Source organism: Heterodontus francisci, chromosome X (genome assembly GCF_036365525.1).
Source record: "Heterodontus francisci isolate sHetFra1 chromosome X, sHetFra1.hap1, whole genome shotgun sequence".
NCBI classification, from domain to species: domain Eukaryota; kingdom Metazoa; phylum Chordata; class Chondrichthyes; order Heterodontiformes; family Heterodontidae; genus Heterodontus; species Heterodontus francisci.
The window spans coordinates 20,490,557-20,512,611 of record NC_090421.1 but is presented as its reverse complement, the minus strand read 5'-3'; the positions used below and the strand labels follow the sequence as shown (position 1 = coordinate 20,512,611).

The window sequence follows — 22,055 nt, the reverse complement described above, 5'->3', positions numbered from 1 at the left end:
GTGAATATAGGAGGTATGATCAGTAAGTTCACAGATGACATGAAAATTGGTGGTGTCGTAAATAGTGAGGAGGAAAGCCTTAGATTACAGGACGATATAGATGGGCTGGTAAGATGGGCAGAGCAGTGGCAAATTAAATTCAATCCTGAGAAGTGTGAGGTGATGCATTTTGGGAGGACTATCAAGGCAAGATAATATACAATGGATGGTAGGACCCTAGGAAGTACAGAGGGACCTTGGAATGGAAATCGCCAGGGTGGCCCCACATGATCAAGTGGGTGATGGCGAGATGGGAATACTGGGGGAGAGAGTGAAAGGATATTGCTGTGTGTAGATGAAGGGGATGTCGTGCCCGTCTGAAAGCATGCCAAAGCCTCAGCTCGGCAGACGCTTCTGCTGTCACAGGCGAGCTCTCATGATCTCCTTGTGTCTCCCACAGGGTCAGTCGTGGAAGGGGAGCACGACAGTGCAGCAGCATCACCAGGGGCCTCTCAATAATCAAACCAGCAGAGTCAGCACCATCACATCATTCAGGCACACCCTCCACCAACACAGACACACTCACATTGGCGGTTCCTTGCACGTGATTAGAAAGGGTGACACTGGGTGAAGAGCACGGCATCAGTGAGCAGGAGGAGGTGAGAGAAACAGAGGCAGCTGTGGGCAGTCCCCCTCGCAGGATGGAGAACAGATACAGCCATGCTCAGCCAGGTGCAGATGCAGGGCCTCGCGAGTCACAAGCTGGGTGGCTCTGCTTTGACCAGCGGCGTGAGATGTGTACCCACATGTCAGAGTTCCCTGACGTAGTGCGGGGTCGATGGTCGTCCTTGCGAGCAGAAAGCTTTGATTGTAGCGCCTCTATGGCTCGGTCTCAGGGTCAGGTAGATGGATGAGTAGCCATCTCTCAAGGGATATCCCTTCTCCCGTGGTATCCATCCACAATGTTTGGGTGGCAGTATGAAGAGCTGTGGCACCTTGGACAGCCAGAGGATGAAGGGGGTCATGGCGGCTACCAGGAAAGTGAGTGCACAACATGCGTGAAGCTCTTGTTGGGGTCACAGACCAGCTGAACGTTGAGGGACCAGAAGCCTTTCCTGCTGATGAATCTGACTAGCCGCTCACTTGATGCCTTGATGGCCACAGGGGTGCAATCAATGATGCCCTGCACCTGCGGGAATCCAGCAATGGAGGCGAATCCCATTGCCCTTTGTGCCTGTGAGGTCCCATCTGTTTGACATTGTATGTACTGCCCTACTCTCACAAATAGGGCATCAGTGACCTTTTTTTATTATTCATTTCATGTGATGTAGGCATCACTGGCAAGGCCAGCATTTGTTTCCCATCCCTAATTGCCCTTGAGAAGGTGGTGGAGAGCTGCCATCTTGAATCGCTGCAGTTCATCTGGCGCGGGTACACCCACAGTTCTGATAGGGAGGGAGTTCCAGGATTATGATCCAACAGCAGTGAAGGAACGGTGATATACTTCCAAGTCAGTTTGGTGTGTGGTTTGGAGGGGAACTTGCAGATTGTGGTGGTGTTCCCATGCATCTGCTGCCCTTGTCCTGCAAGATGCAATTGTGTGCAGCCGCTTTCATGACACCAAGGTCCGCTGCTAATCTTTGGAAGAAGCCAGAGGCAAAGAAGTTCAAGGCCACAATGACTTTTACAGTTACCGGCAGGACATAGTGAGCACTACTGTGAGGTCTGAGGTCTTCCTCAACGAGGGCACAAATCGCAGTCACCATTTGTCTGGATAGGCGCAGTTTCCTGCAGCATTGATTCGCTGACATGTCCAGGTAGCTGTTTCTTTGACGGTACACTCGACGCTGAGGGTATGGCCACTGTTACCTTCCTGCCCCTCATTCCTCTCCTCTGCCCTCCACATGCCTGGGGCGTTGCATCTGCTCCTGAGGGTGTTGCTCCTCATTGCTACTCGTCCCTATCTCCAAGTACCTTAATCCCATCTCCAGCTGTTACCTGGCTTGCTGTCAGTTGCACTCACAATGCTTACTGGAACAACCCCCGCCACCCACCACCCCCCGATGGCCCTGCAATCCCTGGAGATTCACCGAAGGTCAGAACGGCGATGGCAAACTGGCACAGGGGCTGGTGGTGCTAAATTTCACACCCACTTGCCTCCGTACCCGCCCCCAACATGGGGGAACAAAAATTCAGCCTCATGTTTGACAGATTCAAATTTAGATTGAAATATATGGTCTACTCCGAGACTGTGCCAATTTTTTTTTATTCTTTCATGTGATGTGGGCATCGCTGGCAAGGCCAGCATTTGTTGCCCATCCCTAATTTCCCTTGACAACTGAGTGGCTTGTTAGCCCATTTCAGAGGGCAGTTAAGAGTCAACCACATTGCTGTGGATCTGGAGTCACATGTAGGCCAGACCAGGTAAGGACAGCAGATTTCCTTCCCTAAAAAGGACATTAGTGAGCCAGGTGGGTTTTTATGACAATGATAGTTTCATGTCACCATTACTGAGACAAGCTTTCAGATCCAGATTTTTTTATTAATTTATTGAATTTAAATTCCACCGGCTGCTGTGTCCGCGCTGGCCATCAAGCCTATCTATTCTAATCCCATTTTCCAGCACTTGCTCTGTAGCCTTGTATGCTAGTGGTCATCTAAATACTTCTGTGGTGAGATCTGAACCAATGTCATCAGGGCATTAGCCTGGGCCTCTGGTTCATATCAGGGCAGCACAGTGGCGCAGTGGTTAGCACCGCAGCCTCACAGCTCCAGCAACCCGGGTTCAATTCTGGGTACTGCCTGTGTGGAGTTTGCAAGTTCTCCCTGTGTCTGCGTGGGTTTCCTCCGGGTGCTCCGGTTTCCTCCCACAGCCAAAAGACTTGCAGGTTGATAGGTAAATTGGCCATTATAAATTGCCCCTAGTATAGGTAGGTGGTAGGGAAATATATAGGGACCGGTGGGGATGTGGTAGGAATATGGAATTAGTGTAGGATTAGTATAAATGGGTGGTTGATGGTCGGCACAGACTCGGTGGGCCGAAGGGCCTGTTTCAGTGCTGTATCTCTAAATAAAATAAATAAACAATAAAAATCAATGTTGCTGGAGACTGCGCCTATCTAAACATATGGTGACTGAGATTGATGCCCTTATTGAGGAAGATCTGGGGGAGATGGTGGTGTTGTGGTAATGTCACTGAACTAGCATTTATTTTCCATCCCTAATTGCCCTAGAGAAGATAATAGTGAGCTGCTTTCGTGAACCACTGCAGTTCATCTGGTGCGAGTACATCCACAGTGCTGTTACGAAGGGAGCTCCACATTTTTGACCCAGCGACAATGAAGGAACGGCGATATAGTTCCAAGTCAGGATGGTGTGTGGTTTGGAGGGGAACTTGCAGGTGGTGGTGTTCCCATGCGTCTGCTGCCCTTGTCCTTCTCGAGGTCGCAGGTTTGGAAGGCGTTATCAAAGCCACCTTGGTGAATTAATGCAGTGCATCTTGTAGATGGTTCATGACCACATGATGCCCTAAAGTGCTTTACAGCCAATGAAGTACTTTGAAATGTAGTTACTGTTGTAACGTCAGAAACACAGCAGCCAATTTGTACACAGCAAGCTCCCACAAACAGCAATGTGATAATGGCTAGTTTTTGTGATGTTGATTGAGGGATAGATATTGGCCAGGACAACGAGGATAACTCCCTTAACTCTTCTTCAAAATAGTGCCAATGGATCTTTTACATCCACCTAAGAGGGCAGAAGGGGTCTCAGTTTAACATCTCCTCCAAAAGATGGCACCTCCGACAATGCAGCACTCCCTCAATACTGCACTGGAGCGTGAGCCTTAATTTTTGCCTTCACGCCCTGCAGTGGGACTTAAACCCGTAACCTTCTGTTACGACCAGGTGAGAAAGGTGTCTAGGGGTCTCTCTCAGCCTTCACCTGGTCTTACCGTAACAGGGTTTAATTTTAAACAGTGTTTTTAGCTCCCCCTTAGTGAATCCTTGTTCATCGCTTTTCAATTATAAGGCAAAGAAACCAGCACAAACAGATTTTCTCAGGTTTAAAAAAGAAAAGTTGAAATTTATTAAACTTGAACTTAAACTCTAATTCGGTTGACGCCTATGGATACACGACGCACCCATGCTAGCACGCATATGCAATACACACATGCAAACAGAGACAGAAAAGAGAAGAAAAATAAAGTGAAAAGTTTGAGGCAATATCTGAAGAGTTGTTATTACAGTTCTTCGAGCTCACTGTAGAGTTCTTGATTGTAGGTAGATCTTGCTTTTCGTTGGGACCCAGTATTCTTCTTAAACCTTGTTCACTGTAGGAGACTTTTCTCTCTTGGGGTTCATGTGTCTTCAGTGGATTCAGAGGTTTGAGAGAAAGAGATGGGAGCAGACAGGAGAGAGATCTTCTCAGTCCAGGAGCAAACAGACTGAGTTCAAACTGTTTGTACAATTCAGAAAACCCCAGGTTGCCAAGCAGGTTAGTCATGTGACTAACTGATCTGACCATGTCTTGGATTGTATCACCTTAGTCTCTGGAATGCTCCTCTTACACACAATACCTGGTGATCAAGGTCCATTGTGGGTTGAATGGGTCAGGGAATGGTCCTTTGTCCTTCCAATCACCGTCTGTTAATATGCAAATGTCTTTTCCAGCCACGGTTGATTTGTTTAACAAGTCCTTTCTTCACTCCAGTAACAGTTTAAAATCAATGTTCATGACAAAATTAATGTGCCTCATTCTTGGCAGGGCCTAGCATGACACTTCTGATTCAGAGGCGAGAATGCTACCCACTGAGCTACGACTGACATGGTTAAGGTGGCGGATGGAGTGCTGTTCAAGCGGGCTGCTTTGTCCTGGATGGTGTCGAGCCTCTTGAGTGTTGTCGCAGCTGCGCCCATCTCGGCAAGTGGACAGTATTCCATCACGCTCCTGACTTGTGCCTTGTAGATGGTGGACAGGCTTTGGGGAGTCAGGAGGTAGGTTGCTCGCCACAGAATTCCCAGCCTCTGACTCTCTCTTGTAGCCACAGTATTTATGTGGCTGTTCTAGTTAAGTTTCTGGTCAATAGTAACCCCCAGGATGTTGATGGCAGGGGATTCAGCAATGGTAATGCCAAAAAATGTCAAGGGGAGATAGTTAAGAGTCTATCCGAAGAAGGGTCACTGACCCGAAACGTTAACTCTGCTTCTCTTTCCACAGATGCTGCCAGACCTGCTGAGTGATTCCAGCATTTCTTGTTTTTGTTTCAGATTTCCAGCATCCGCAGTATTTTGCTTTTATTATAGTTAAGAGTCTCTCTTGCTGGAGTTGGTCATTGCCTGGCACTTGTGTGGCATGAATGTTACTTGCAATTTAGCAGTCCAAACCTGAATGAATGTCTTGCTGCATGCAGGCATGGACTGTTTCAGTTTCTGAAGAGTTGCAAATGGAACTGAACATTGTGCAATCATCAGTGAACATACCCACTTCTGACCTTATGATAGAGGGAAGGTGAAGTACCTTAAGTAATTGGGGCCTAGGACACTGCCCTGAGGAACTCCTACAGTCCAAGCCTGATGAATATAGAAATAGAAGGATAGAGCAGATGAATGCGTGGCTGGAGAGATTGTGCAGGAGGGAGGACTATAGATTCTTGGGACATCGGAATCGATTCTGAGGGAGGTGGGACCTGTACAGGTCAGATGGTTTGCACTTCAACAGGGCTGGGATCAATGTCCTTGCAAGGCAATTTATTCATGCTTTAGAGGACAGTTTAATCCAACTTGGCAGGGGATGGGAACCAGGATGTAGCATTAGGAAGGATAAACAAGGTATACAATTGACTGGGAGGAACATGTAATACTAGAGTAAGAAATAATGAGGCATTAGGTAGGGTCAGAGTAAGAGGGAATGCAATAACACCTAAATTAGGTTTAAAGCGCATGTATGCGAACATACGAAGCGTGGTAAATTAAGGTTGGTGAGCTGCAGATGCAGATAGACACTTGGGCGTACAATGCTGTGGCGACGAAGGAGAACTGGCTCAAACAAGGGCAGGATTGGGTACAAAATATTCCTGGATACAAGTTGTTCAGGAAAGTTAGAGAAGGAAAGAAAGGAGGAGGGGTAGCAGTATTGAATAAGGAGAATATTTCAGTGCTGGAGAGAGAGGATGTCCTGGAGGGGTCAAGGACAGAATCTATTTGGTTAGAGCCAAGAAACAGTGGAGGTACCATTACACTACTGGGCATATTCTATCGGCAACCAACTAGCAGGAAAGACACAGAGGAACAAATTTGCAAGGAAGTTACTGAGAGGTACAAAAACTATAGAGCAGTTATAATGGGGGACTTTAATTATCTTAATATAGACTGGGATAGTAATAGTGTAAAGGGCAGAGAGAGGGAGCAGTTTCTGAAGTGTGTTCAGGAGAATTTTATAGATTAGTATGTTTCCAGTTCAATGCGGAAGGAGGCATCGCTGCATCTGGTTCTGGGGAATGAGGTGGGTCAAGCAGATAAAATGTCAGTAGGGGAACATTTAGAGAACAGTGATCATAGTATCACAAGGTTTAGGTTAGCTATGGAAAAGGACAAGGAGCAATCTAAAGTAAAAATACTAAATTGGAGGAGGGCCAATTTTGGTTGGGCTTGAATGGATTTGATCCAGGTAAACTGGAATCAAGGATTGGCAGGCAAAACTGTAATGAAACAATGGGCTACCTTTAAAGAGGAGGCGGCTCAGGTATAGTCATGGTACATTGCCCTTCTTTTCCTGCTTGAGGGCAACAAAGCCAGAGTTCCCGAGATGACAAAAGAGACAGAGAGTAAGAAGAACCAGAAAAAGGGTGCACAAGATAGTTGTCAGGTTGATAATAGAAGTGAGAACCAGGCTGAATCTAGAAAGTTCAGAGGGGAAGTGAAAAAAAGTAATGAAACAAGCAAAGACAGAGTATGAGAAGAGACTGGCAGCTAACATAAAAGGGAAGACAAAAGTCTTCTATTGGCATATAAATAGTAAAAGGCTAATAGAAAGGATGGGTTTGGTCAATTAGGGACAAAAAGGAGGATTAATGTACGGAGGCAGAGGACTGAAGTACTAAATGAGCACTTTGCATCGGTCTTTACCAAGGAAGAAGATGCTGACAAAGTCGTAGTGAAAGAGGAGGTAGTTGAGACACCGGATGAAAAGTAGGTATTAGAAAGACTGGCTGTACTTAAACCAGGCAGTCCAAGAGAAACAGGCAGGTAGTTCAGGAGTCCCCTGGGGTCCCGCTTGCAAATCGGTATTCCATTTTGGAGGCTGATGAGGCTGGTTCCTCCAGGGAGTGCGGACAGAGCCAAGCTTCTGGCACAACAAGCAGCCTGTCTGCACAGGAAGGGGGAAAGAGAGGAATAGTAATAGGGGATTCTATAGTCAGGGGAACAGATAGGCGCTACTGTGGCCGTCAACGTGACTCCAGGATGGTGTGTTGCCTCCCTGGTGCCAGGGTCCGGGATGTCACTGAACGGCTGCAGGGCATCCTGAAGGGGAGGGTGATAAGGCAGAGGTCATGGCACATGTTGGAACCAATGACATAGGTAGAAAGAGGGATGAGGTCTTGCATCAAGAATTTAGGCAGTAGACTAAAAAGCAGGACCTCTCGGGTTGTAATCTCTGGATTACGCCCAGTGCCACGTGCTAGCGAGTATAGAAATAGGAGAATAGCACAGATGAATGCGTGGCTTAAGAGTTGGTGCAGGAGGGAGGGTTTAAGATTCCTGGACCACTGGAACCATTTCTGGGGAAGATGGGACCCGTACAAGCGGGACGGTCTACATCTGAACCAGAGGGGGACTAACATCCTTGCTGTTGGGAGGAGTTTAAACTAATTTGGCAGGGGGAGGGGACTCCTAACAGAATAGGGACACAGCTAAACACAGGAAAGCAAACAAGTCAGAGGGAATACAGTGGAAGTAAGTTTCAAGGGAGTAAGACCAGGATGGATGGCCTCTAATGCCAGGAGTATTACAGGTAAAACAGATGAGTTAAGGGCAAGAATTGACACGTGGAATTGTGATATAGTAGCCATCACGGAGACATGGTTGAGGGAGGGGCAGGATTGGCAGCTCAATATCCCGGGATATAGAATCTTCAGGCGAGACAGAGGAAGGGGTAAAAGAGGAGGGGGCATTGCAATATTAGTTAAGGACTCAGTTACTGCAGTAAGGAGAGATGATATCTTGGAGGGGGCATCAAATGAAGCTTTATGGGTAGAGTTTAGGAATAAAAAAGGGACAGCCACATTGTTAGGTGTTTATTATAGACCCCCAGATAATCAGCGGGAAATTGAGGAGCAAATATGTGCGCAATTCGCAGAGGTGTGTAAAAATAATAATAGGGTAATTATATTAGGCGATTTCAACTTTCCCAACATTAATTGGGATAGTCATCGTGTTAAGGGTTGAGATGGAGTGGAGTTCTTAAAATGTATACCGGAGAACTTTTTAGCTCAATATGTAGAGGATCCAACAAGGGAGGGTGCAGTGCTGGACCTAATTCTGGGGAATGAAGCCGGACAGGTGGTTGATGTGTTGGTGGGGCAGCATTTTGGTGATAGTGACCACAACATGGTACAATTTAAGCTTGTTATGGAGAAAGAAATAGACAAATTGCAAAAAAAGGTTTTGGATTGGGAGAGAGCGAATTTTAGTAAAATAAGGCAGGATCTGGCCAAGGTAGACTGGAAAGAGTTACTTGTTGGGAAATCTACAGAAGAGCAGTGGGGGGCATTCAAAAAGGAAATGGGGAGGGTACAAGCCCAACATGTTCCCTCTAGTGTAATAGGTAGGAGCAACAAGCCCAGAGAACCATGGATGACCAGAAACATTCAGGGTACAATGAGAAGGAAAAGAGAGGCTTTTAGCAAATACAAGGAGAGCAAATCAATGGAAGCATTAGTGGAGTACAGAAAGTGTAGGATGGAGCTTAAGAAAGCAATTAGGAGAGCAAAGAGGGGATATGAGAAAGCTCTGGCTGGTAAAAGTAGGGAAAATCCCAAGATATTCTGTAAGTATATCAATGGGAAGAGGATAACCAGGGAAAGAGTAGGACCCATTAGGGACCAAGGGGGAAATCTGTGGGTGGAGCCAGAGGACATTGGTAGGGTGTTGAACGAATACTTCACATCTGTCTTCACCCAAGAGAATGAAGATGTAGATGTGGAACTCAGAGAGAGAGAGAGAGAGAGACTGTGAGGTTCTTGAGCAAATTGTCACAGGGAGTGACAAGGTATTGGAGGTTTTGGCAGGCTTAAAAAGTGGACAAATCTCCAGGTCCGGACGATTTGTGTCCCAGGATGCTGTGGGAGGCAAGGGTTCAGATTGCAGGGGCTCTGACCCAAATTTTTAATTCCTCTCTGGCCACGGGGGAGGTGCCAGAGGACTGGAGAACAGCTAATGTGGTCCCACTATTAAAGAAAGGTTGTAGAGATAAGCCAGGGAACTACAGACCAGTGAATCTCACGTCAGTGGTAGGGAAACTATTGGAGAAAATTCTGAAGGAGAGAATCTATCTCCACTTGGAGAGGCAAAATTTGATTAGGGATAGTCAGCATGACTTTGTCAGAGGGAGGTCATGCCAAACAAATTTGATTGAATTTTTTGAGCATGTGACTAGGTGTGTAGATGAGGGTAGTGCAGTTGATGTCGTTTACATGGATTTCAGCAAAGCCTTTGACAAGGTCCCACATGGGAGACTTATCAAGAAAGCAAATGCACATGGGATACGAGGTAACTTGATAAGGTGGATTCAAAATTGGCTTAGCTGTAGGAGACAGAGAGTGATGACAGACGGCTGTTTTAGTGACTGGAAGCCAGTGTCCAGTGGCGTACCACAGGGATCTGTGCTGGGTCCCCTATTGTTCGTCATTTATATAAACGACATAGATGACTATGTGGGGGGTAGGATCAGTAAGTTCGCGGATGACACAAAGATTGGCCGAGTGGTTAACAGTGAGGTTGAGTGTCTTGGGTTACAGGAAGATATAGACGGGATGGTCAAATGGGCAGAAAAGTGGCAGATGGAATTTAACCCTGAAAAGTGTGAGGTGATACACTTTGGATGGAGTAATGTGACACGGAAGTATTCAATGAATGGCCTGACACTGGGAAGTTCCGAGGAACAAAGGGACCTTGGCGTGTTTGTCCATAGATCTCTGAAGGCAGAAGGGCAGGTTAATAGGGTGGTGAAAAAGGCATATGGGACACTTGCCTTTATCAATCGAGGCATCGATTACAAAAGCAGGGAGGTCATGTTGGAGCTGTATAGAACTTTGGTAAGGCCACAGCTGGAGTACTGTGTGCAATTCTGGTCGCCACATTATAGGAAGGATGTGATTGCACTGGAGGGGGTGCAGAGGCGATTCACCAGGATGTTGCCTGGGATGGAACATTTAAGCTATGAAGAGAAGTTGGATAGGTTTGGGTTGTTTTCACTGGAGCACAGAAGACTGAGGGGTGACCTGTTCAAGGTGTACAAGATAATGAGGGGCATGGACAGGGTGGATAGGGAGCAGCTGTTCCCCTTAGTTGAAGGGTCAGTTACGAGGGGTCACAAGTTTAAGGGGGATTTGAGGAAGAACTTTTTTACCCAGAGGGTGGTGACGGTCTGGAATGCACTGCCTGGGAGGGTGGTAGAGGCGGTTTGCCTCACATCCTTTAAAAAGTACCTGGATGAGCACTTGGCACGTCATAACGTTCAAGGCTATGGGCCAAATGCTGGCAAATGGGATTAGGTAGACAGGTCAGGTGTCTTTAATGCATCGGTGCAGACTCGATGGGCCTCTTCTGCACTATATTATTCTGTGATCAGTCACCAGGACCGTTTGGGATGCATCTGAAGATACTCAAGGAAGTAAGGGAGAAAATAGCCAAGGCACTGGTCATAATCTTCCAAACCTCCTTAAATACAGGGGTGATGCCAGAGGACTGGAGAATTGCAAATGTTGCATTCTTGATCAAAAAAGGGTGTAAGGATAAGCCCAGCAACTACCGGCCAGTCAGTTTAACTTTGGTAGTGGGAAAGCTTTTAGAAAATATAATCCGGGATAAAATTTACAGTCACTTGGACAAATGTGGATTAATTAAGGAAAGCCAGCATGATTCATTAAAAGCAAATTGCGTTTAACTAACTTGACTGGGTTTTTCGATGAGGTAACAGAGAGGGCTGATGAGGGTAATGCAGTTGACAGCAAAGTTAAAGCCCATGGGATAAAACAGACAGTGGGAGCATGGATACGAAATTGGCTGAGTGACAGGAGACAGAGGGTGCTGGTTAATGGTTGTTTTTCGGACTGGAGGAAGGTACACAGTGGGGTTCCCCAGGCATTGGTACAAGGACCACTGCTTTTCTTGATCTATATTAATGACCTAGACTTGGGGTATATGGCACAATTTCAAAATTTGCAGATGACACAAAACTTGGAAACATTGTCAAGTGTGATGAGGATAGTGATAGACTTCAAAAGGACATAGACAGGCTGGTGGAATGGCAGACATGTGGCAGAAGAAATTTAATGCAGAGAAGTATGAAGTGTTACATTTTGGTAGGAAGATCAAGAAGAGGCAATATAAAATAAAAGGATACAGTTCTAAAGGGAGTGAAGAAGCAAGGAGACCTGAGGGTACATGTGCACAAGTCGTTGAAGGTGGCAGGGCAGGTTGACAAAGTGGTTAATAAAGCATATGGGATTCTGGGCTTTATATAAAGAGTCAAAGAACATAAAATCAAGAAAGTTATGGTTAATCTTTATAAAATATTGGTTTGACTTCAACTGGAGTATTATGTCTAATGCTGGGAACCACATTTTAAGAAGGATGTGAAGGCTTTAGAGAGGGTGCAGAAAAGATTTTCGAGAATGGTTCCAGGGATAAGGGACTTCAGTTACGTGAATAGATGGGAGAAGCTAAGTCTGTTTTCTTTAGAGAAGAGAAGGTTGACAGGAGATTTGATAGAGGTGTTCAAAATCATGAGAGGTCTCGACAGGGTAGATAGAGAGAAATTGTTCTCATTGGTGGAAGGGTCGCGAACCAGAGGACACTGATTTAAAGAGAATGGAAAAAGAACCAACGGTGACATGAGGAGATTTGTTTTTCTTTTTTCTCAGCGAATGGTTAGGATCTGGAATGCACTGCCTGAGAATATGGTGGGGCAGATTCAATTGTGGCTTTCAAAAAGGAATTATCTGAAGAGAAAAAATTTGCAAAACTATACGGAAAGGGCGGGGTGTGGGATTAGGTGAGTTGCTTTTGCAGATTGCTGGCATGGACACGACAGGCTGAATGGCCTCCATCTGTGCTGTAAACAATTCTATGTCCTGGACTGCACATGCTCAGAGTATGTGGATTCCTGTGCAGTCCACTGGCCTCATCAATTGTTTGGAAACAACAGTATTGGTGGTCTGGTTCAGAACAACTAGGTGCATTTCTGGACAGACAACATCATGGCTGTCTGGTATGTCAACAGGCTAGATCTGGATGTGATTCAACTTGCTCAGTAGCACCTGAACCTCAACAACACTTTTGATACATCAAGTAGCTAACACAACAGTGGATGCTCTTAACAGTCTTCGATGTAGATGAGGAAGCGATGGGCTGGGGGCAAGGATAAGTGAAAGATCCACATCTAGGTAGTCCAGGACGCTTACGGGACATGGGGTCACCCAAAGATCACAGGAACATCGGGACAGGAAAAGGCCTCCCCTTGTTCCACCATTCAATCAGATGATGGCTGATCTGTACCTCAACTAACTCCATGTAACCACTGTTACTCCATATCTTTTTTTATTCATTCATGGGATGTGGGCGTCGCTGGCTAGGCCAGTATTTATTGGCCATCCCTAATTGCCCTTGAGAAGGTGGTGGTGAGCTGCCTTCTTGAACCACTGCAGTCCATCTGAGGTCCTTTTTATTGACTTTGTAGCGGTTAGATACAACTGAGTGGCTTGCTAGGCCATTTCAGAGGGCATGTAAGAGTCAACCACATTGCTGTGGGTCCAGAGTCACATGTAGGCCGATTTCCTTCCCTAAAGGACAGTAGTGAACCAGATGGGTTTTTACAACAATCGACAATGGTTTCACGGCCATCATTAGACGAGCTTTTTTTTTAAATTCCAGATTTATTAATTGAATTCAAATTCCACCTTTTGCTGTGGTGGGATTCAAACCCATGTCGCTAGAGCAGTACCCTGGGTCTCTGGGTTACTAGTCCAGTAACAATACCACTACTCCTAAACCTCCCCCTTGATACCCTTACCCAAGAAGAAAACAACAAACTCAGTCTCAAATTTCAATCGAACCAGCACCCACAGCCTTCTGGCGAAAGAGTTGCAGATTTTCACTATCCTTTGTCTGAAAATGTGCTTCCTGATTTCATTCCTGAATGGACTAACTCTAATTTTAAACAATCAACAACTGATGCTTTTCTGCTGCAGCCCAATGACAAGCAGTTGAGGCCAAAACATTGAATGTTTTCAAAAAGGTATTAGATATAGCTCTTGTGTCTAAAGGGATCAACGGGTATGGGGCGAAAGCGGGAACAGGCTACTGAGTTGGATGATCAGCCATGATCATAATGAATGGTGGAGCAGGCTCGAAGGGCCAAATGGCCTACTCCTGCTCTCTATATTTCTATACATTCAAATCTTACTCGTGCAGTTATTCCTTGCTTACTTTGTCTGACATCAGTCAGCACTTTTGCTTTGCTTGATGCCTGTTTTGGTCAACATATATTTCAGGGGGTATCAATCAACTGCAGCGTTTGTTTGGAACCGACATAGAAAATAAGACATTAACTGAGACCCTTTATTAAAAACCTTTCAAAGATACTACATTGCTCAGTACCGAGTGGCACACTTCACAATATCTACATCTAGCCAAAAAGATTTTAAGCACGGTGTAAATTGCAGCACCATGACTGATGATTGTCGTCATTACTTATATTGTCTGCCATTTAAACTGCCCTGTTTTACACAGCAAGGAGAAATTTAATATTTATTAAGCATCCTGCAGAAAAAGATGGTTAAAAACAGCAGGCAAAAGTCTAAGAACACGACAGACCCCTCACCGCCACATTTAGGCTACCTCAGATTGTCCGAACGATCTGGTGCCATGTGATACTTGGGCCACATCATGCCTATTGCCAACTAAGCCAAAGACAGCAGATTCACTGCAGTACCATGCCATGTGCCAAGCCCTCTTGCACCCTCTGATGCAGTGTTAATCAGCCTCATCTGCAAAGGAATCATCCACACCCAAGTCATCAGTCAGCACGTTCCAAAGCTCAACTTCACTGTCAACTGAAACAGTATCTGAACTCTATTCAGTATTATCCCTTTTTCTTTGCCAGCCTCTTCATGAATCCAAGCTGCAGTGTCATGACACCATTTTGATGCTTGAGAAATATCTACACAGCTGTAATGAAGCATTCAAACCCACTTTGCCCAGAGTTCAGTATGGACCAGATTCAAAGCAGATTCCCGAAATGGATGGTTGAATACATCCTTTCTTCCACCTTTCTGGCAGGAACCCCAGTTGTCCCATAAAAGGTCATTCCATCTGCTTCATGGCTGCTGCTTCAGGATCCCTCCATCAAGTTTAATGGATTACATTTGTGAAGTCACTGTGTTTCCACTTAGAAGCTATTAGCAATATCATCTTTGGTCATTTTTTTAATATATTAGTTCATAGGCTGTGACCGTCACAGGCAAGGCCGGTATTTATTGCCAATCCCAAATTGCCCTCGAGAAGGTGGTGGTGAGCCTTTTTGAACTGCTGCAGTCCATGTGTTAGGGAGGGAGTTCCTCCCTGCAAAGACTCCCCGTCCTTCTAGTCTGAAGTACTACTGGGCGAGTCTTTAAGAATATACGGAAAATGCAAAATGAAGGTAGATTACTTATTTGTAGTAAAAAGCAAAATACTGCAGATGCTGGAAATCTGAAATAAAACTAAAAAGTGCTGGAAATACTCAGCGGATCTGGCAGCATCTGTGGAGAGAGAAGGAAAGTTAACGTTTCAGGTCAGTGACCTTTCATCAGAACTGGCAAAGGTTAGAAATGTAATAGGTTTTAAGCAAATAAAGTGGGAGTGGGGCAAAAGAGAACAAATGGAAAGGTGTTGATAGAACAGAGGGTCACAGAGAATAACTAACAAGGAGGTCATGGGGCAAAGGCAAAAACAAAGAGTGTGTTAATGGTGTGGTGAAAGACAAAGCGTTAGTTTTATTTAGAGATACAGCACTGAAACAGGCCCTTCAGCCCACCGAGTCTGTGCCGACTATCAACCACCCATGTTATACTAATCCTACACTAATTCCATATTCCTACCACATCCCCACCTGTCCCTATATTTACCTACCACCTACCTATACTAGGGGCAATTTATAATGGCCAATTTACCTATCAACCTGCAAATCTTTGGCATGTGGGAGGAAACCGGAGCACCCGGAGGAAACCCACGCAGACACAGGGAGAACTTGCAAACTCCACACAGGCAGTACCCAGAATTGAACCCAGGTTGCTGGAGCTGTGAGGCTGCGGTGCTAACCACTGCGCCACTGTGCTGTGTAGAGAGGGTGTTAAATGACAGAATAATGAAAGCCCTAGCCAAAAGCAAAAACATGAAAAAAAGTGGGCAGGGACATGGTTAAAAAAAATTGTAATGATGAAACAAACTAAAATAAAATGAAATAAAAATAAAAAATACAAAGTAAAACTAAAAAAAAGTGGGGGGGGCAGTCATGCTCTGAAATTATTGCATTCAATGTTCAGTCCGGTAGAAGTACTTGTACTTCTTTCAATTTAGTGTACTGTATTCGCTGCTCACAATGTGGTCTCCTCTGCATTGGAGAGACCCAACGTAGATTGGGTGACCGCTTTGCGGAACACCTCCTCTCAGTCTGAAAGCATGACCCTGAGCTTCCGGTTGCTTGCCATTTCAACACTCTCCCCTGCTCACATCTCTGTCCTGGGATTGCTGCAGTGTTCCAGTGAACATCAACGCAAGCTCGAGGAACAGCACCTCATTTACCGAATAGGCATGCTACAGCCTACCAGAGTTCAATAATTTCAGAGCATGACTTTTTAGTTTTACTTGGTATTTTTTATTTTTATTTCATTTTATTTTAGTTTGTTTCATCATTACACTTTTTTTTTGCCATATGCCTGCCCACTGTTTTTTTTTCATGTTTTTGCTTTCGGCTAGGGCTTTCATTATTCTGTCATTTAACACCCTCTCTGCACTAACGCTTTGTCTTTCACCACACTATTAACACACTCTTGGCCTTTGCCCCATGACCTTCTGGTCAGTTATTCTCTGTGACCCTCTGTCCTATCAACACCTTCCCATTTGTTCTCTTTTGCCTCACTCCCACTTTATTTGCTTAAAACCGATTACATTTCTAACCTTTGTCAGTTCTGATGAAAGGTCACTGACCTGAAACGCTAACTTAGCTTCTCTCTCCACAGATTCTGCCAGACTGCTGAGTATTTCCAGCACTTTTTGGTTTTATTACTTATTTGTAGGTTGTGTTCATTCTTCAACTGATATGCATCCTCCACATACAGTACTGCCGGCCAGCCATTTCCTTGGGCCTTGCAATGGGGTGCAAAAATTTAACTTGCTGCTGCTGTTAGAAGGTCAAAACAAAGAGCTGCCTCAAAATGTACAGATTTTTATAGTGCACAGTAACAGGGACTATCACATGGGTCAGCATTGTCCAACATCCATGAAAGCCAATACTGAAAATCTGTACTAGAGAGTTTCTAGTCTCTGCTTTTTCTGAGGAATCAATTCAAGGTTGTACAAAGCTCTAACAGTATATGGAGAATGCATCGCACTCAAAGAATAAAGACAGCCTGACAACATAGGTCATTTCTCCCAGACTCTTTTCTTATATTACTTTGGCTTCTTGTCCGTAATTCAGTCACATCAGCAGTTAATCTGACTCTTTGCGTCTGCCCTCATTCTTTGCCAGCATCATTTAAATCATTGCTTGAGCAGATTTATTTTCCTGTTAAAATAGTGGGCAGGATAAGAATGTTGCCTTACTAGTTTAAAGTACACATTTCTCTTCCTATCAGACAATACAGATCTTTAACAGTCTGTATGCCACATGAGATTTTTTAATTACTTCATGATATTATTTCACCAATACCCGTGGTAGGATGTTGTCACAGTAGTAAACAACTCATGAGCTACAAGGCAACGCTACAGAAATGACTATAGATACAATATTTTTGCTTTACAATCAACATTCTAACAATGAATCTGTCAAGTAAATTTAATTAGAATACCAGAGAGAACTTGATTCTTGTCTTCCAGCCCATTCATAACTTTACTGATTTACAGTTCAACATGGTGTTTGTGAGCAATGTGTGCACATATGAATCCAAGATATAGAATCATAGAAAGTTTACAGCACAGAAAGAGGCCACTAGGCCCATCGTGTCTGTGACGGCTGAAAAACGTTCCACCCATTCTAATCCCACCTTCCAGCATTTGGTTCGTAGCCCTGCAGATCACGGCACTTGAGGTGCATATCCAGACTTCTTTTGAATGAGTTGAGGGTTTCTGCCTCAACTACTTTTTCAGGCAGTGAGTTCCAGACCCCCACCACCCTCTGGGTGAAAAAAACTTTTCCTCATCTCCCCTCTAATCTTTCTACGAGTCACTTTAAATCTATGCCCACCCCCCCGCCCCCCCCCTAGTCACTGACCTCTCTGCTAAGGTATATAGATCCTTCACCTCCACTCTAACCAGGCCCCTCAAAATTTTGTACATTTCAATCAGATCTCCCCTCAGCCTTCTCTGTTCCAAAGAGAACAACCCCAGCCTATCCAATCTTTCCTCATAGCTGCATTTATCCAGTCCTGGCAACATCCTCATAAATCTCCTCTGTACCCTCTCTAGTGCAATTACATCCTTTCTGTAATGAGGTGACCAGAACTGCACTCAGTACTCAAGTTGTGTCCTAACCAATGATTTATACAGTTTCAGCATAACCTCCCTGTTCTTCTATTATATACCTTGGCTAATAAAGGAAAGGATTCTATATGCCTTCTTAACCACCTTATCGACCTGTCTTGCTACCTTCAGGGATCTGTGGACATTTACTCCAAGGTCCCTCACTTCCTCTACACTTCTCAGTATTTTCCCATTAATCGTGTATTCCTTTGCCTGGTTTGACCTCCCCAAATGCATCACCTCACACTTCTCCGGGTTGAATTCCATTTGTCACTTTTCTGCCCGTCTGACCAGACCATCAATATCTTCCTGCAGCCCACAGCTATCCTCCTCGCTATCTACCACACGGCCAATCTTTGTGTCGTTTGCAAACTTCTTGATCATGCCCCTCACATTTACATCCAAATCATTAATATATAAGCACAAAAAGCAGGAGACCCAGTACTGAGCCCTGCGGAACGCCACTGGAAACAGCCCCCCAGTCGCTAAAACAGCTGTCAACAACTACCCTTTGTTTCCTGCCACTGAGCCAATTTTGTATCCACCTTGCTGCATTTCCCTGGATCCCATGGGATTTTATTTTTTTAACCAGTCTGCCATGTGGGACCTTGTCAAAAGCCTTGCTAAAATCCATGTAGACCACATCAACTGCACTACCCTCATCTATCTTCCTTGTTACGTCTTCAAAAAATTCGATCAAGTTGGTCAGACAAGATCTTCCCTTAACAAATCCATGCTGACTATTCTTGATTAATCTGTGCCTTTCTAAGTGACAGTTTATCCTGTCTCTCAGAATAGATTCCAATAATTTGCAATATGTTCGCAATACAATGCAAACATTTTTTCCTCCAAAAGAAAATTGCTATGATTTAAAGGCTCCATCAACCAACCTTGGATGCGTAACAGGTTATTAGATTGAAAACCTCTCCCATGGAGAAAACATGTAAAGGGTGAAAGGAAAACTTTTTGGAAGGAAAAATGAAATACCTGCATTTCTTTTCTTTCCAGGCCGCCAATAAATGGTGGCTACTATGAGATCGAACATTTTTGTCCAGGGTTCGCAAACATAATAGGTCTTCACAGGACATTTCCTGTTGCTATTATACTGACAAAAATACTAACTTTGGCCAAACTGATTAGTATACTCCTTCACTCAAAATGAAAAAATAATTAAAATGCTTCAATGGATGCATCCTCAACATGCTGCTGAAATAATCCACATCAGGTCACCACTTACAGGGAAATGGATCATATAAAAAGGACAATGTTCCTTTTGTAATGCAGTGACATCAGAGATGTAGCTATGTGATGCTTCCCTTTCCCTTTTCTGTCAGTTTTTTTTTTCAAATGGCTCACAGCCTTACATGTTGTCAACCAGGGTTCCACCAGCTCTGTTTCCAACAGTATCAACCTGCCATGGATCAATACTGACCAATAGATAGTGCTGGCATTGTTCCTAGCTCTACAGCAGCCACTAAAGATAGCACAAGCGTTCCAAAAGCTGATGAGTAAAAGCAGGATTCTTTAGTTATTCTCTCCAGAGATATCAACATCAAAAGAGGATCAATGCTGATGCATCCTGCATCACAGATGAGAATATCTCACGTTAAACAACTTCTCAGTTGGAGGTCCTTGCTAAGACCTTCAATAACTGCTTCAGAAAGCAGTTTTTACCTTTGGTTGAAGATCTATTACAGCAAGAAGCCATTGATACCCTGGATACCAGACCACATGCTAGTTAAATATCTCAGGGTTTACCTTAGATCTACAGCTCCAGCTCTAGAATTGTTCTTCTTAATTACCTATATGGGATTGGAGTATGGGTCTGTCCAAATGAATGCAGCCTCACTTTAAACTGAGAGACATGTGATTTGAAATTTATGTGGAAGATTGCAATTCCTGTGGCCCTGCTTTCTACATGGCAGATTATTGAGATTCAAACACAAGGTATTGCGTATCCTTATCAAGTTTAGCATTTCCAAGTGGTTTATCTTTTTTAAACTAGGAAATCAGTTTTTGCCCAGTTAGAATCTAAGACTTCCTGACTGTGCTCAAGTTAAATAAATCAAGCAGAACTCTATGGTCTAGGTATTTGTCTCCTACAGTTTGAAAACAGATAAAATAATCATAAAGTTACAGCTTGTCCAATGGCATTGACATTATTGTCAATTTGCTGGTGTAAATCCCTAAAGTACAGAGAAAATCCATTCTATCTGATCTATCATATCTAGTACCTGGGCAGCACTGAAGCAAATTACCATTAATGGCATCTAATGAGAGATACTAATGGGGGTAACCCACATACATTTATTAAATGTTGTTAATGTTTCATTGAGCCAGAGTTTTCTCTGTCTTTGGGTATGTGATCTTATTAGCTGGAGTTACCGTGTTCACTTATCCTCTTCCTAATCTTGCATTACTTTGATAGACTGCATTTGTAAAGGATATATCTACTGAATACAGAGATTGGCTGCCTTTAATAGTCTTCATCTTTCTTCTAAAAAGCATCCTTCACATAGCTAACGCCACTCCAAATTTCCTTCCTGGTCTTACTGGGAAATTCTGTCCACTTTAATGGTGCTAGTGGTTTAAAACAAACTGACAGCAGGCTGACCCTTTTATGGTATCTTAAATATCGGAGCCATGATCCTTTTACTAATTAGTATGAATCCAGCACAGTTTACCCCAACAACATTTGGGGCGGGGGGGTGGTGGTGTATCTTTCACATACAGGAAACAAATTTCTCCTGCTCAGAACTTAAAGATGCTCAATTCAAATGATCAATGTTATTGCAGTAAATTCCTACTTTGTGTTATCTTACACCATGCAATTCAAATCATTGGATAATTCAACTTTTCTGTTAGTGCAAAAGACGATTTAAAATGATCGGTCGACTTAAAGTAACAAATCATAACAGACTTCTGTTTTTTTTAAAAAAGAACTATCTCGGGTTTGACTGTTGGAGCCGCCGCGCATGCGCAGCCACCCACTCGCCTGCGCGAGCTTTCGCTTTTGTCGAGCCGTTCATCAGACATTTATTTTATTTTTGTGTCTTTTTTTTTAAACTTTAGTGAATGAAAGGGGGACAAAAAACATGATTTAGTGCGCGTGCCTTGGCCGTCAAGAGGCGGCGCGCACTCCCGCTCCACCGGAAGACGCCAAGCGGCCGATTTGCTCGAGAAGATTCGGCGGCTTCTCTCTGGTGCCATAAATTTATAAATTATGCTAATGGCGGAGAAAATCCAAATGAGGCGACACAACCTCCATCCTCCTCCCCGCTACTTCTCACCTATTTATCTGAGATGTATATATATAAATATCTCGGAAAAAAGCCGCTCCCACCCACAGCTCCACCCAGTATTACCTGCATCTACTTACCGTTAGTTCTTCATCTTCCAGCTGCAGAAAGTACCTTGGAAACTGTCTTCTTTTCACCAGCTTGTTTCCCAACAATTTTTTTTTGTTTTAAGGAAGTTTTAGAAAAACAAAGTCGAGCTTTTTTTAAAATTAAGGCGAACAGCAGTCTACCAGTTAACGAAGGGACATTTGCATCGATAACACACGGGCCTTGAGAAATATCTCCATTTTTTTTTATTTCTTCACAGTTTTCACCAATGTTATGTGGAAACGTTTGGCGCTCCTAAACTCTTAAGGAAATTGCCTTGCCAAGCTTCCTTTGTAATTAAAGAGAAGGGACCAGCTTCGATAAACATTGCTCGTTAGCACTACGTTATGAACATAATTTATGCAAAGGCGAGTCTGCAGACGACAAAAAATATGTTGATGTTGCCTTTCCGATCCGCGGGGCCAGATGGCGCGCTTTCCTTCTTAAAGGGACACCGCCTCTGCAAGCAGCTTCAACTGGAAAGTAAAGCCTTGCAGCTCGGGCTACCATCAAGTCCAAAACTGACTCGCTGGGCGGGGTAGGAGGTGGGCAAACCGCTTCAGTTCTGAAATTTGCTTTGTTGATTTCAAATCTTAATGAGCATATAGGCTTATTATTAAGGTTTAGAATTTTATATATATTGCCTTTTAAAAAAATAATCAAAGGTGGCAGGACAGGTTGGTTAATAAAGCGT

General features: G+C 44.2%; 1 protein-coding gene across 3 annotated transcripts in view; it reads right to left on the bottom strand.

The window, feature by feature from the left end:
* pou6f1 (POU class 6 homeobox 1) overlaps positions 1–21,792 on the bottom strand; it is a 298,595-nt gene extending 276,803 nt beyond the window's left edge. For all 3 annotated transcript variants that reach the window (XR_010971226.1, XM_068024505.1, XM_068024506.1), the window contains exon 1: positions 21,355–21,792. The gene's annotated coding sequence lies outside the window, so the exon portion shown is untranslated. The remainder of the gene's footprint in view (positions 1–21,354) is intronic.
* Between the last annotated feature and the right edge of the window lie 263 nt (positions 21,793–22,055).